This window comes from Phyllostomus hastatus, unplaced genomic scaffold (genome assembly GCF_019186645.2).
Source record: "Phyllostomus hastatus isolate PE091 unplaced genomic scaffold, TTU_PhHast_1.1 phas_scaffold_501, whole genome shotgun sequence".
In the NCBI taxonomy this organism is placed as follows: Eukaryota; Metazoa; Chordata; class Mammalia; order Chiroptera; family Phyllostomidae; genus Phyllostomus; species Phyllostomus hastatus.
Genome location: NW_025334033.1, coordinates 59066108 through 59081662, shown reverse-complemented (window position 1 = coordinate 59081662; position 15555 = coordinate 59066108). Strand labels below are relative to the sequence as shown.

Here is a 15555-nt window from a genome sequence, read left to right as displayed (position 1 = left end):
CCCAAATCTTTTTCATTCCCAACTATTTAGTTACAGTGACAAGCTTTCTCAGTACCACATCGCAAATCAAACACAATAATGAAAAATCCAGGAAAAAACCTTGATGCTGAACCCTGTGTCCTTCTATCAGCAATTACCACTTATTTGTGACACAAGCACCTAGGGAAATAATAGATTATAACATCTCAGTCCATCTTGGACTTTGGACTTTGGATCTTTTACAATAAAATTTCCATTTTTATTTTATTTTATTTTTTGAATATTACTATGTATTACACTCTTTGCTAATAAGGTTGAGGGTGGGAGGTAGGGGTGGGTGGGGTGGGGGAGAGTGATGTGGGAGGAAATGGAGACAACTGTAGTTGAACCACAACAACAAAACAACAAACAATATGAATAGAGTTATGAAAAATAAGGCTATATGAGGTAGCTAAGAAGTAAAATGCCCAAGGAAGTTTATTTGTAGTATATCAATTTCCCTTTTTACTGAATGAGCCATACGGAGAGTAGTCAATGAACTTAATTTTAACCTTTCCTTCCCATATACATGGAACACAAGGAGATAAGAAAAGACTATGTAGAGCTTGTTCTTTGATTTTCACTTCCATTTCTTATTCCTCGTTGTGTGCCCAGAGAGAAGACAGACATGGACAGATGAAATAGGCCAAATTCTATAGTACTATATTTTAATAAATTTAATCAAAATCTATAAATTAATCACATTGTTTGGTCATTATTATTTTAATTAATTATTTTATTGTTGTTCAATTACAGTTGTCTACATTTTCCCCTTACCACTCCCCCTCACCCCAGCCAAACCCACCTCCCCCCCTTGCTTCCTCCCACCCCTTGGTTTTGTCCATGTGTCCTTTATAGTTGTTCGTGAAAACCCTTCCCTCCATTATCCCCTCCCATCGCCCCTCTGATTACTGTCAGATTGTTTTGAATTTCAATGTTTCTAGTTATATTTTGCTTGCTTTTTTCTTTTTTTGATTAAGTTCCAGTTAAAGGTGAGATCATATGGTAATTGTCCCTCACTGCCTAGCTTATTTCACTTAGCATAATGCTCTCCAGTTGCATCCATGCTGTTGCAAAGGGTAGGAGCTCCTTTCTTTCTGCAGCGTAGTATTCCACTGTGTAAATGAACTACAGTTTTTTGATCCACTCGTTTACTGATGGGCACTTAGGTTGCTTTCAGCACTTGGCTATTGTAAATTGCTGCTATGAACATTGGGGTGCATAGGTTCTTTTGGATTGGTGTTCCAGAGTTCTTAGGATATAATCCCAGCAGTGGAATTGCTGGGTCAAAAGGCAGTTCCATTTTTAGCTTTCTGAGGAAATTTCTTACTTCTTTCCACAGTGGCTGCATAAGTCTGCATTCCCAACAACATTGCACTAGGGTCCCCTTTTCTCCACAACCTCTCCAACACTTGTTTGTTGATTTGTTTGTGATGGCCGTTCTGACTGGTGTGAAGTGGTATCTCATTGTGGTTTTAATTTGCAACCGGTCATTAACTATTAATAATGGTAATGATACCTCAATCCAGAAGGAAAAATAATGTAATATTTATAGACTTAAAGTATTTGAAAAATTTAAAAGCCTTTTTAATTTATCTATATATTTTTGTGGGTGGCTCCTATTATTGCATAATGAATAAAAGACTTCAACTCATAAATTGTCTTACATTAAGATCACACTCAGTAAGGAAAGAGAAACAGAATTTTGAATTTAAGGATAAGAGATGGAATGATTTAAAAGAGTGATGGAGGTTGTCCAATTGTCATTATTTAGGTTCTAGAGGACACATTGAAAAGATACACTATAATACACACAATCTGCACACTTAGCAACTATGTAAATTCATGATAAAATATTTTAGATTCCATCTTAGATTGTATGAGGTTTATATGGCTTTTCATATTATTTAATAAGGTTCAAGAGCAAAAGATTAGAGGACCGCTGCAGTACAGAGCACGCTGACCAATGCGCAATAAATTTCTGTACATGCCTCGTGGTCAGTAGTTCGGCCCAGCACCTATGAGAGTGCAGTGGCGCAGCGCGAAGGCCAGTTTGCAGGCCGAGAGTCAGACTCCTGAAAGAGGTGGCGAGCAGAATTCAGTGAATAATCAGTGGATGAGGAGGGGAATGGGAAACATGCTTCAGGCAGATAGGAGCGCGACCGAGTGTAACCAGGACTGAGAATGTGCGCTGCTGAAGGGGAAACACGGACAGAGTGGCGACAGGAGCAAGACTCCCTCCATCAGTTTCCAAGCTGAAGTGTTTTCATTTGCCACCAGGGGCTACCTTTTTAGGAGCTTTGCACAATTGACTTAAACTATGAGTTGTGTTTTTCATTTACAGAAAGATCATAAACATTTCTTGTAAAACACAGGATAACAAATATTTTAGACATGAAGGTCTCTGTCGCAACTACTCAGCTTTGCTGCGGTGCCATGAAATCAGCCTTAGGTAATATGTAAGTGAATGAACAGTGCACTGTCCCAATAAAACTTTATTTAAAGACACTGAATTTTGAACTTCATATCATTTCACTTTCATAAAATACTATTTTTGTGTTTATTTTTTATTCCAAATATATAAAAATTTTAAAATCATTCTTAGTTCACAGACTGTTCAAAAACAGGCAGTAGACAAGATTTTTCCCACAGACTTCGTTTGCTCGCCCCGTTTAGAGCACGTCATGGATTTTGTCACCTATTCTAACCCACATTTTGAGCTCAGACCATGATGAAGTCTCATGAATCTTTTGTCTTCCCTCTTAACATCAGAATAATAGAAAAACCTGGCCAATGTTTTGCAATTTATAAGAGCTTAGTTTTACTTCTCTACTGGTGCTTCTGCATAGAAAAACCTTAGTGATACTGCCATCCTGCTTTATTGTAGTAAAAATCCACCCAGGGAACTTACACTCCTGAACTACTTGCATTTTGAACTGAATGCAGCTTTTCGTCCTATGTAGTCAGCATCTAAACATTTGTGAGGGTGCGGGGATTAAAAATGCATTCAAACAATGTAATATAGTGGAAAGGGCAGGGCTTCAAAGCCAATGACTTGAATTTGATTCTTGTCTCTATTCCCTAGTCCTTGGGCAAATTATATCACATCACTGGGCTTCAGTTTTCTAGTGTGTCATAATAAGATAATAATAATAGGCTTTCTTTGTTGAGTTGTTGTGAGAATTGACATAATGGATGTAAAAGGTACAGCATATGCCACATGGTAAGTACATTATATTTAATTATTAATGGTAACCACATTTATATGAATATTTTTTCCTTTTTCCTTATGGCCCATAGAGAAATCTGTCTATATAATAACAGATTAAAAAAATTCTCCATGATTTATTATTTTTGACCCATAACCTGGAAGGCTGAATAACCTAGTTATTTGAAAGTTACTGGTGATCTGTATCTTCAACACTCTTGTAGAGAAAGAAGAAACTTGTTCTCCTGGGTACTAAGTCTTTTCCAGTACCTGACTGAAATAAATAGTCAAGGAATTTTGGAACATGTTCTAGTTGATTTTAGTCCCATCTGATCCTCTAGTTTCTGAGGCTTCTCATTTCTTACAACTGTGACTTTTTCATCTGCTCTTATAAGACAGTCCTTTCCCCAGTTGTAGGATCAATTTGAACCTGGAGTTGACTAACTTTTAAGGAGTTCCAAGCCACTTCCTGATTATTGGCATGGAGTATTCTAAACAATTACTCTTTCATTATTCCCCAAGCCTTTCCCCAGTAGACCCTGTTCACTTCCATCATATATACATCTGGATGACCACTTTGGTCTTCTTTCTTATTTTTTATTCTAGAAACTTCTCGAAGTGCAATATTCCTTGGGACAGAGGTCGTAATTCTTAGAAGTTTCCTTTCCAGAGTATTTGTGTCTTGCTCACGAAGTCCAGCCCTGTGGCTAGGACCCTGCCATTTGCTAACAGAACTCCCATTGCTTCTACAGGTTATCAATCCTCCAATACCTGTGGGTATTGACTGTCCCACATTTCTTCATGGCCGTGCTTCCGTTGCGTGATCTGTCACATGAGTATGGATTCCTGTTGCAGACTTCTTTGCCAGGACTGACACTTGAGTTATATCATTAGGCCGAAGTTTTCTCCTCTGTAAATCAGGCCAATAATAGTGTATTCCTCGTTGAATCAAAGTGAGAGTACATGAATTAATAAACATAAATACTTAGTGGAACACCTGCACAATCACTGATTGATAGTGCTCAGTAAATAATAGCTATTCTTCTTTTTGTTGCGGCTGTTAAAACTTTTGGAGCAGTTTTTCACACTTGTCACTCGAGTCATGTGATTATTTTGTCCCACTGGCATACTTCCTGCATGACTGTTCTTCAAAATATGTTTTATAGACTTTTAAAAATTAAATAAATATAGCCTTCTCCTAAACAATGATTAGATCCAGGTTGCTTTGAGGTGCCATCCTATTTCATTAAGATCTCATTGATTATAAGACAGCATTATTTTTTTGTAACTAAGAAAAAGCATGGTCAATTAAACTATAATCTTTCATCAATATGAAGAGGCATTCTGATACCAGAAATACTAAAGTGTCGATATATGTCTTTGGAATCATTGGATTATCAGATTTTCCTAACAGTCACTCCTTAACAAATTTTGAGCACTATACACACTATCTCTAGGAGTTCCTTGTCACTCCTGCAATTTAACAGCCACTTGCATTGTGATGACTCCCAGCTCTATATGTCTGGGACAACTTCTGCCTTGAACTTCAGAAGAGTTCTGTTTATCAACCTGCTTGACATCTCCACCGAGATACCACAAAGACATAATAAACTCACCATGTGCAAAATTAATTCCTTGCATTTTCCCTCATTTCTGTCTCCTTAGTCTCTACTGCTTGTCTTGATGAACAGCAGTGCCAGCCAATTGTTGCCCAAACGTGAAAAGTGGGTTTCACCTATGACTCCATCATTTACTTATTTCTCCATGTCATCAGTCCCAGGTAGTGTGGGGTCTCCATCTCCTCAATTTGTCTCTGATCCACCCCCTTTACAGCCTCACAACTGCATCTTCAGTTTCATTCATCCTCTTTCCTTTTGGTATTTCTGGTCTACCTTCTGAAAGAATGCCATTCCTTCAGTGTGGCTACATTTTCCTGTCACCCATTGCACACTGCTGCCTACTAGACTTACCTTCCCATTGCACATATGCTCAATTGGCTCTCCTAATAGAAATTCAGTGGTTCCCGATTACTTTCAGCATAAAGTCTAAAACCCTCAACATGCCACCCAAGGCCCCAGCATCCCTCTCACTCATTAGCCCCCGAACCCTCCACAAACTCACAAATACCACACTCTTTTCTCCAGCCAAGCCAACCTCCTCGCCTGTGCCAGAGTGAGCTGTTTTCTGTCTTGTACTCCTTTGCAGTAACTTCTCTCTCCTTTCCCACTCTTTTTTGCCCCACCCCTCTCCCTGTAGCCATCACCCCTCCTCTTTTTCCTGACTTCTCCTTCCTTTTCTCTCATTCTTTTTCTCAGCTGTTTTCACTTCTACAGAGTCCTTCCCACCCCCAAGTCTGAGATAGGCATAGCTGCTTTGTGCTTTCAGAGTCTTATATGTTTATTGTAACTTATACTATATTTCTAAGTTAGATTTGATTACTGCTTAATGTCTCCCAATACGTCTTCTTGCAGGGGGATATTTTAGTTTTGTATGACTATAAATCACTCCAAATTTACTGGTTTAAAACAACCAAGCACTTATTATTATCTCTCGTGGTTCTGTGGGTTGATGGGCTCAGTTTGGGGTCTTTCTTAGTGTGTCATTTGGATGTAGTCAGGTGAGAGTTGGGGCCAGAGTCATCTGAAGGCTGTCCTGGCCCCAACGTACAAGATACTTATTCTCGTCTCTGTTGCCTGCTGGCTGTGAGCTCAACTGGGTCTGTCTGCTAGAGCACTGACACATATTCTGTCTGTGTGTCTTGCACTTCTCTCAGCAAGGCAGCAAGTAATAGAGAAAGCCCCAAGAGTGAGCATTCTAGGAGGGAAAGGCAAGAGATACTGGTCCTCTTAGGATCTGGATTCAGAAGTTCCAGGACTTTTTCCTTCTTCTTTTAGTCAAAGCAGTCACAGAGTTCCCCCACGTTTCCGGGGAAAAGATTAGACCCCAATCATTGATGGAGTATGTCAAAATCACATAGCCCTAGAGCATGCCGGATGGGAGATGTTGCTGTGACCACCCTTGGGAACACCCCTTCCCACAGTGGGATGTCAGCTTTGAGCTCTGTCTTCCCAGAGTCAAGCACTGTGTCTGGCTCAAAGTGCGTGCTAACAGACCCTGAAACAGAGTAATACAGAGGTAAAGGTATGGCCTCTGGGGCCCGATCTGCCTGGGTGGTGTCCTGTGTGTTCCACATTCCTGGCCCTGCAATCTGGAATGAAACATGCCTCAGTGTTCATACAGATAAAATGCAGGTAGACTCTCCCTCATAGCGTGTTTGTAAGGAACACCCGGGGTAATATATGTAAAGGCCTTACGACAGTGCCTCACACATACACTTCAGAGTTAGCTACTGTAACAAGGAAGAGGGAGAGGAGAAGAAGGGTGTGCCCCTGCAGTGATTCCCCCTCCCACCCTTGTTCCAGACCTTCCCAATCTGCTCTTTCCTGTTGCAAACCAGTGGGCAGGCAACACTTGGCTGAGCCCCTAGCTGCCTTAGTAATTAAGTCCCTGGGTATGACACCCCACCTAGCATCTAAACCATACTTAATATTCCTCTAGTGACATATATAATAATGCCAAATATCTCAAGATTTGTTTGGTGCATGCTCTATTCTTATAAGTTATGTCCCCATTTCAAAGTTTATTTAGTACTCTCAAATGACTTTGAGCTTCTTCAAGGACTAAGATCCTGTTTTTATGCTGCCATGTATGACTACCATAGTACCCAGTACAGTGCCAGATCTACACTAGGAGTGGGATAAATGCTTGTAATTAATATATTGCATTATTGACAGGCTGATAATTAAGGAACATTTTTAAAGAAAAATTCTGCTTATCACAATTTAATAAAGAGAGAGTTCTTGGGATCTTCAAGGATAGAAAGAGGTCATGGGACATCACCCCTAAGAAAAGGCCAGAGTATTTAGCTTTATCTGTATGGTTTCCAAGAGAGTGGTGTCCCATTACTGGAATACCTGCTCCCGTCTGGGCTCCAGTTCCGGCTTTTTACCAAGAAAGTCATTGAATGGAAACGTAGCATTTGGCAAGGATAGCTTGACTCCTGAAACAGCACTCAACCTTGACTGGAAATCTAAATAATTTGTGTGTAAGCTTTTCCTCTAACTCAGTTTCTCCAGGAGTTGTGAACACCCTGAAGTTGTATGCCAGATTTTATGTGCATGTGTGAAAACATATTTCTTCAGAAAAAAAGCACGGTTTTCATGAGGTTCTCTGAGTACTCCCTAAGGGAAAACAAAGTTAATAACCATCGGTTACGAAAACTTGGGCATAGTCTGTTGATTCTTGACATATCCTGGAAGCTGTTTTCCTCTGACCAAAAGTTTAATGTTGTATCTACTTACTACTTCCCTCACTTTTAACATAAAACTGGAGGGCAGCATTTACAAAAATCCCATAAAATCCATAGTGGCACTTTTCTATCCTAGTGGTCTGGATTGTGGTAAACAGGAATTTATTGCAGTGTAATATTGGTCTAAAATTTGGAGCATTGGGATTTATGGGCAGGGCGTATGTCTCCAACTATACACTTCACTTTTAAAAAATTTGGGACATGAAAAAGACTGAGAGAGACCACTCTTGATCATATCAATTAAAAAATTCCTTTTTCCAATACGAACACCATATACACACATATGAGTGAGTATATATACATATATACATGTGTATATATATATATATATATATATATATATATCTCCTTCCTTTTTTCTAAAACATATATTTTCTTATGAAATGCCACAAAATTATGTATTGTTTTTTAAAGTGTCTCAGCATGTGTGATTTATAGGGAAACAGATTTATTTAAAAATGAGGACTGTAGGTTCTCCTAACTCGGAGAAAACCTTGTAATTACATACCCGCGAACCTTACCTGTATCATCTTCAAAGGCGGCATTCCTGAGGATTTTCATCCTTAATCAGCTTCTCTGGCTGAGGAACCACATAAAGTTGCAAGTCACTTCTTGAATATTTCCTTTTAATTAAGGCCAATATTTTTCATAATGGTGGCGATAATTATAGTAGGTTTTTTTCATTGAGCACCTAGCATGTGCCAGGTTCAATACTAGGTATTTTGTGTATAATGTCCAGTCCTTTAAAAGTGCCATGATATAATTAGGGTATTGCCTTCTCATTTAGGCAAGAATGGCCTTTTATTTCTTGCTTTGTAACCAACAGAAGTTGATGGCTAGTATAATAAAAAGACACACTTCTATGATAATGTCTCCTATGGGTAGTTGAAATCTCCTGTTGTTTTTTCTCCAGGGCTCATTTTCTGAACTTTTATTAAGTATCTGTTGTACAATGTTCTAGACCTGGTGGTGTCTAGAGTAAAACAGTGAGTAAGATAGGCATTGTCCCTGCCCTCAGGAACTTAATAATCTAATTGTGGTAGAACAGAGCAGGTAATGTAGGGTGAAGTTATGAATAAATGGAACATTGAAAGCTGTGAGGCTAGGTCAAAGTTATCGCATCCTACTCATTAATGGGCAATATTTTTCTTTGGACTCTTGTCACTTTTGGAGAATGTGATGCTGTCATTTCTTTTATAAAGTATGTCAGAAACAAAATCAAATCAGTGCATGCTAATTCGCTCTCAATGCTGAGCAAAAGCTTGTAAAGCAGGCACGGAGCATTGTCACTCTCTAGGCCCTGGGTTTTGCTGTGAATGCGTAGCAGGAAAGGGCCTGTAATTTCAAGGCATTCTTGCAGGTGTAGTTATCGCTGTAATAGTGCTAAATTAGAGTCATTTTTACTGTAATAAAAGACTTTTTTAAAGACATGATTGTTCCTTGGCCATGTACAAACATTCTTGCTGAATACAACATGTATGTGTTGGAGTTAGGCCTCGAGAAAACAATGAACACAGTAAGTAAGAGACAGCAAGGGATAGATGGTGAGATTAGAGATGGGTTTCTCAGATGGGGGTTCTGCAAAATTACCCAGGGTCATGCTACACATGTAGATGTCTATGTCCCATCCCACGCACTGGGCTTCCTGATGCAAAGTATGCATTTTAATGATGGGGATGATGTCCCAAACTAGACAACACGTCCCAGTAGCCCTGGAAAATTCACCATGTTGGTATGGAAACCTCATTGGACTCAGTGTCCAATGAACTAAACTTTTTGGCCCCACCAATGCAGCTAAGTAGCAGGATATTTTTGGACAAAATGATTTTAATTATCTGGCTTCTACTTCTTACTGCTCTACCTCCACCTCTTCCTCCAACTATCCCCATTAAGTTGTATCAAAGCATGACATTCTGATAAAGAAGTATGGATAATTAGGCAGTATTATGCAGAAACACAGTGTCAGATGAGGATGGATTCTTCAGGCAATCAATTAGCATTCAGTGAACACATAATATGGGAGATTTGGGAGATGTGTAAGACAAGGTCAATGTCTTCAACAGCTCACCATCTGCTTTTTGAAAATAAATCTCATTTAAGTTAGGACAAACAAAATAATGCTGAAATGCTGCAGGAGATCACTAGGTCCTCTGCTAGAGGTGTCAGATGAGATGCCGTCGGAAAAGACTTCAGATGACCCTTTACGAAAACTAAATAAAATTGTTGGCAAGTTCTAATTGAATATATGTGCAAAAGTCAAGAACACCTGTGATGTGGTTCTCAAAAGAGAAAAAAAAATGTAGTGTGACAAGAACACTCTTAAATCAGTAGACCACAGTGATAACTTTGAAAGATTATTACTCTTAACCTCCCCGGTCGTTATGTCTGTTAATGGTAAACTATACCTATGACATTTTAACTGGAAGACTATGTCCTTGGATGCAGCTGTGAGAGAGTCAATATTTACTGCTGGGCAACCAGCAAAAGAAAATAATGGAAATGTGTATCTATAGACCACTAAGGACACAGGTGGAATGGGGAAGTGAGGGAGAATATCTACTCTGGCTTATTTGGAAGGGCTGGTGGCGCCAATATTGCACTCCATAGCTCCCACCCACTCCTCTGGATTATGCTGTGGAACTTGGATTGCTGAATGCCACCGATGACTACCTTGAAGGGGTCCCTTACAGGATACTCTTATAGTCTGAGAAACTCACATGGGTAAAAATATATACTGAGTAAGAGAAGGGGATAAATCATGGCATGAGGCATCCATTGTCCAGAGGACTAGAATTTTCCTCTAGGATAGCATCCTCCTTACCTACTTGGTATTTCAGCTTTTAAGACAATTTAGTACCACACTGCTCCCACCCAGGAAATTTCGAAATGGAAATCTGGTTCGAGCACAGAACTTTGAAGGTCAAGAGAGCTGATCTGCTAATCTGAGTGATGCATGCCACAGGGACTCCCAGAAGTTTTTAAGGAGAAAGAGGCCTAAAGATCAACTCCTGATGACTCCCGTGAGAGTTAAGGTAGCTTTGCTGGGGTAGACTGCATCGTGGGTCTGAAATTATTCCCTCCTGAGTTGGAATCCCTGCTCAGCTACTATGTGAATATAGGACCTTGTACAGCTCCCCTAACTAACTTCTCTGTGAATGAGTGCTTTCATTAATCTGTAAAATTCAAATAATAGTATCTTATAGGGACATAAGTGAAAGTAAATTGCATATAGAAGGCTCATTATAAGTTAGTTGAATTAGATGTCAGACAGGGTGGAATCTCATATCTGGGAGTGTCTTTAGTGACGATCTTGTCCTTCTTTCAAGGGAGAAAAGATAAAATAGTGAAAGGGTCTGAGGCTTTACGGCATTATGGAAATTCAGTGCTGTGAAGTACTTAGGGATATTTACTGCAGTGCCCTACTGGGACAGCCTTAGGTCCATAGATATTAAGCAACCTCTGGTAGCTGCACAAATCAGAAAGTCTGGAACTGGGCTAAGTCAGAATATTTCATCCTTGTCTAATACTTTCCCCTGATTTTGTGCTCAAACCTTTATCTTGTGGTTAAATCAGCAGCAGGGGCACAGGGGTGTGGCATCCCTGATGAGTGAAGAAGAATCTAGAATTTTCCAACATTTCACTACTGCCAAAGTCAGTCACACAATGCAGGAACTCCTGGTGTCAGACAGATGAGAAATCCCCTTCCCTGCCACAAACTGATTTCCAGGTCAAACACTTGAATCGACAGTATTGGAAATCAGCCAAACTATTAAATTCACAAATGGGTTTATCCCCAGAATGTGGATAATTTTCTTTTACAGGATCATATTAGGGACAATTACACTGTAACTCAAAAACTTTGGTGTCTAGTTTATCATTAGGAAAATCAAACCATAATGCCTGGGATATAAATAAATGAAGGTCTTGCCATTTCTCATACCACAGGAGCTGATGTATTTTCAATATAGTGTTTTTAGATGAATAGCAGAGAGAATTACATATGACCTTTGACACAAAATTCCTACTATGCTGTCCATAAGGCACATTATTTATATTAGCTTTATGTCTCTGGGAACTGTCCACAGTTGTGAGACAGCGAGGGAAGCATCCTCACTTATCTGTGGGTGCCAAAAGATTTATGCTGTTTCGAGGACTCTGAGACACTGGACCCAGGGTGTCCTCCATCACTGGAGACTGGAGCAGTGATAAATGGATGACAACGCCCTAACTCCTACCAGATGCTGCGTGGCCCTAACCCAGTTGCTGGACACTTCTCTGGGCCCTTCTTGGGGCTTGAAACCATCAAGTGCTGAATTTCGTCTGCCCAGTTTGTGCTGCCTTATCCACAGTCCTGACAGAAAAGTCCACAAGCTAGAAACCACACACCCAGGCTAAGTACTGGACATGTTTCCTTATTTTACTACTTGGCCAAATGAAAGAAATACGATGCTTTGAATTTGCCCATTTCTAGCATTCCACTCCCTACATTTGCTTATAACCACAATAACTAGACATTGTTTTCTTTTTCCAGGCTTTCATCATTTTCACATTATTATAAGTTGCGACAGGAACACCAGACAATCAGATTTTACACCTGTCAGCCCCTGACATTCTATTTCCAACCTCCAGCCCTTTTACCAGCTTTCCTGCTCTCAGGGTGTCAGGCTGACGAGGCATCTATTGACTGAGCGTGAGTTCCCTGGGGCACTTTTTAGCTCTTTGTTAAAGCTGGCTCTCATCTCTTCTGGGTTCCTGGGTCGCTCTCTGCCCCTGCTAGTATTTTTTGAAAGCTGGAAGAATAACAGTTCTGAGAGCCTCTTCAGGAAAGAGCATCTGCCAAATCTTCCCTGGAGGGAAGGAGATCTCAGAAGAAAATCATCTTTGGATTCAGTGGTCATTGGGAGCATCTTAAATTTTCAAAGCCACCAAAGGTCATAATGTCACTGCATGATTCTATGCTTGTTCGGGCTCAGGTAGTGATTTCTGCCCCCCCAGACACATGATGGACAGACAATATTATCTAAATGTACTTGCTACAGTTTCACCGGAAAAGCAGGTAAAGGAAAATGGATTTCCTGGTGAATTAAGCCATTCGAAATGATAGTAAATCAGAGGTATCAATTATATACCGAAAGGTTCTTGACACTTGAGATTTTTAAGTAAGATAAAATATAGATTTGGAGATTAAATGTAGTGCCAATATTAAAATAGAATGCAAATTGTATACATTAAAGACATTAGGACAGAAAGTAAACTATCATTTACCATCTCCACCATTTCCTAAAGATGAGACATTTTTATATCACAAAAGGTAGGGAATACATAATGATAGTGTATTAAATTACATGCAGTTGGCTTTCTGAACATTGTTTCTGTCTTCCTCATTTTGCCACGGACAGCCGTGGATTGCAGGCAGATTGTGGACCTATGCTCGGGAAGCACTACTGTGTATCTTGTCCATTCACAACATAACCAAAGTCCCTGCCCTCTAAATTGAAACAGCAGCAGGATTTAGAGAATGGCCATTTTCATCTCTGCTGACTCAAGTGAAAATACACAATGACATTTTTGATTCCTTTAATTAGCGGGTAAAAAACAGATTTGGCTCTAAAGGTGTCATTTAAAATTCTCCTTTGCACTCCAATCTTTTGTTAGAACCCACCTTTACTTCCCTGAGTTCTCTTGTCCCTCCTGTACGTGGGTTTTTGAAAAAAAAAAAAAAAACAACTTTCTTGGTTAACAAAAACAAGAGAACCACCCAATCTGTTCTTACTCTTTCTACTTAAAAGCAGGTTCACATTCTGTGGAGCAGGGACCCTCATGTTCCAAATTTGTTGTTTTTCCCTTTAGAGGAATGTAGAGTTGCTATCTAAACAGCCCGGCTGGGCTAAAGGGCAATCTTACAGCTAGAACTTGGCTGAGTGCTTTGAAAATTTCCTCCTTCTTGATTTTCTCAGCGGGTTGCCATTTCCCCTGTACCAGCCAGCTTTCCTGGGGGAAGAGCACCTGACCTTGCAGGAATTATAAAACCCAAAGGGCTACAGATAATTTCTTTCAACTAGTCGAGCCTCTTTATAGTCTTTTTATTAGGATCTGTTCTTCCAAAAAAATCATATTTTGCAATGTTTCATTTGGCAGAAAATAGGTATTCCAGATTTGTTACAAATTACCCATGAAGACAAACATACCGAAAGGCATTTTGTTTGAGATGCTACCTTTCCCGTTTCTCTTCTTGGGCTGGTGTCTATAGGAGACCAGGGAGCTGAGTAAAGGTTCCAGCACTAGCTATGGAGTCCCAGAACCCAGGAGGTTGACTCATTTTAAAAGATGTCTTTATTATTCTTGTGGCTAGTGCATTGGAATCACTGCCACTGGATCTCAGAATGTGAGGTGAATGCTCTTAAAAATGCATCAGTGGAAACTTTCGAGTTTCCAATTTAAAAGAAAACAAAGGCTAAAATGAGGAGTGGTAAGGTACGTTCTCACACACGAAGATTTTCATTTTTGTACCACATTTGTTCTTCATTAGAAAGCAAATGACCTTAGCTGATAAGGTGGTTCATGTTTATGCTTTGCATCTGTTCTTTGAATGAGTTTTGCGGGATCTTCAAGCAGGATCTCAGATTATGTCACAGAATAGAGCCACCCATCAAGGGCCCTGACATAGGACCTGTGCTCTTGTTATAACTTAGCACTGTCATTGTAACTCAGGAAGGTGGATAGGGGGTGAAATACGAAATTTCAGTCCTTAGATATCACACCCCAAATTATGCAAACCATGGCTAAGTTAACACACCCTCTTTCTGTTAGTAAATGCTTCCTTCCTCCTTTGCATTCACTCCATTCATGGTGCAGAATGTTGCAGGTGAAATTCTGAAATCATCATGTAGGCTGCCCAGGGTATCTCTATGCTTGGAAATGAAGTCCATAATTATAAAACTAACAATGGGCATGTGTTGAGTGCTTTTTAGGTGCCAGGCGCTCAACTCAGTACTTCCTGAGCATTAAATGAATTAACTCTCACAATTCTACTATCAGTATCTCCCTTTTACACATGAGGAAACTGAGGTTCAGAGGAATTGATATCATGGGATTATTCTTCACCTAGGAGAAAGACCAAAAGCAATTCTGAAATACGTATTTTTGACTTCTGTACTCGAGATGAGGGTCTGCAGAATTTACATGTATAAGCACAAATCTACAGTCACACCATTTTTTCCAGGTATTTCCTGAATGCTACTGGGAGCACAGGAAATGGGTGGGGAAATAGAGAGCCCGGGAGACAGAGAACATGCCGGCCTCAGCGTTCTCGGTGTCCACACCTACTGCCCGCATCCCTGCGCCTCCCCTGCAGCTCCTCGGGGCTCTTCCCCTCCTTCCGCAACTCCTCTTAGCCTCCTTCCTCAGCCTGACTTCTTCCAGGGGACCTCCCTGTTGTGCAAACTCAATTCTTTCTCTGCTTTGCATCCTCCTTCTTCTCACTATAACCTAAATCTGCACTTGAAATGTGGCTTCAGAAATGGGTTTTTATTTACTTACCGTCACTTCTAGTTTCTCAGTTGGAAAATATGCTTCTTAAAAGCAGTGTTGAGATCTTCAGTTTCCATTGCCTTCCCCTTGACCCTGACCACACGCTCTCTAATGTTTAGCCCTGGGCTTAGAGTAGCAATTGTGAAATATGTACTTTTGTCACGTGATCATTTTAAGTCTTAACCAAAGGGAAGGGACTTGAATTTTGGCAAAATGCATGTAAGTTGTAACTTTCCCGTTGGAAGTGTAAGGCAATATGTGTTATGGAAGATCTTTTAGAGAAGACAGGAGACATTCTGGACTTTTGTGGAAATTCTACCAAAAGGCGGAATATTCTCCACCCAACAAAGAATGCAGGGTTTTCTTGTTCAGAGACACATGGAAAATCAACTTGTACAAAGCCATTAAACCAACATGAATTGAAATTTTA

General features: G+C 40.0%; 1 long non-coding RNA gene across 1 annotated transcript; it reads right to left on the bottom strand.

The window, feature by feature from the left end:
* Positions 1–7213: 7213 nt before the first annotated feature.
* Positions 7214–15224, bottom strand: LOC123808810. The gene is made up of 3 exons (XR_006783834.1): positions 15135–15224; positions 8117–8175; positions 7214–7467 (listed from the first exon to the last, which is right to left on the bottom strand). It is a non-coding gene; the product is annotated as an uncharacterized LOC123808810 (long non-coding RNA).
* Positions 15225–15555: the final 331 nt, after the last annotated feature.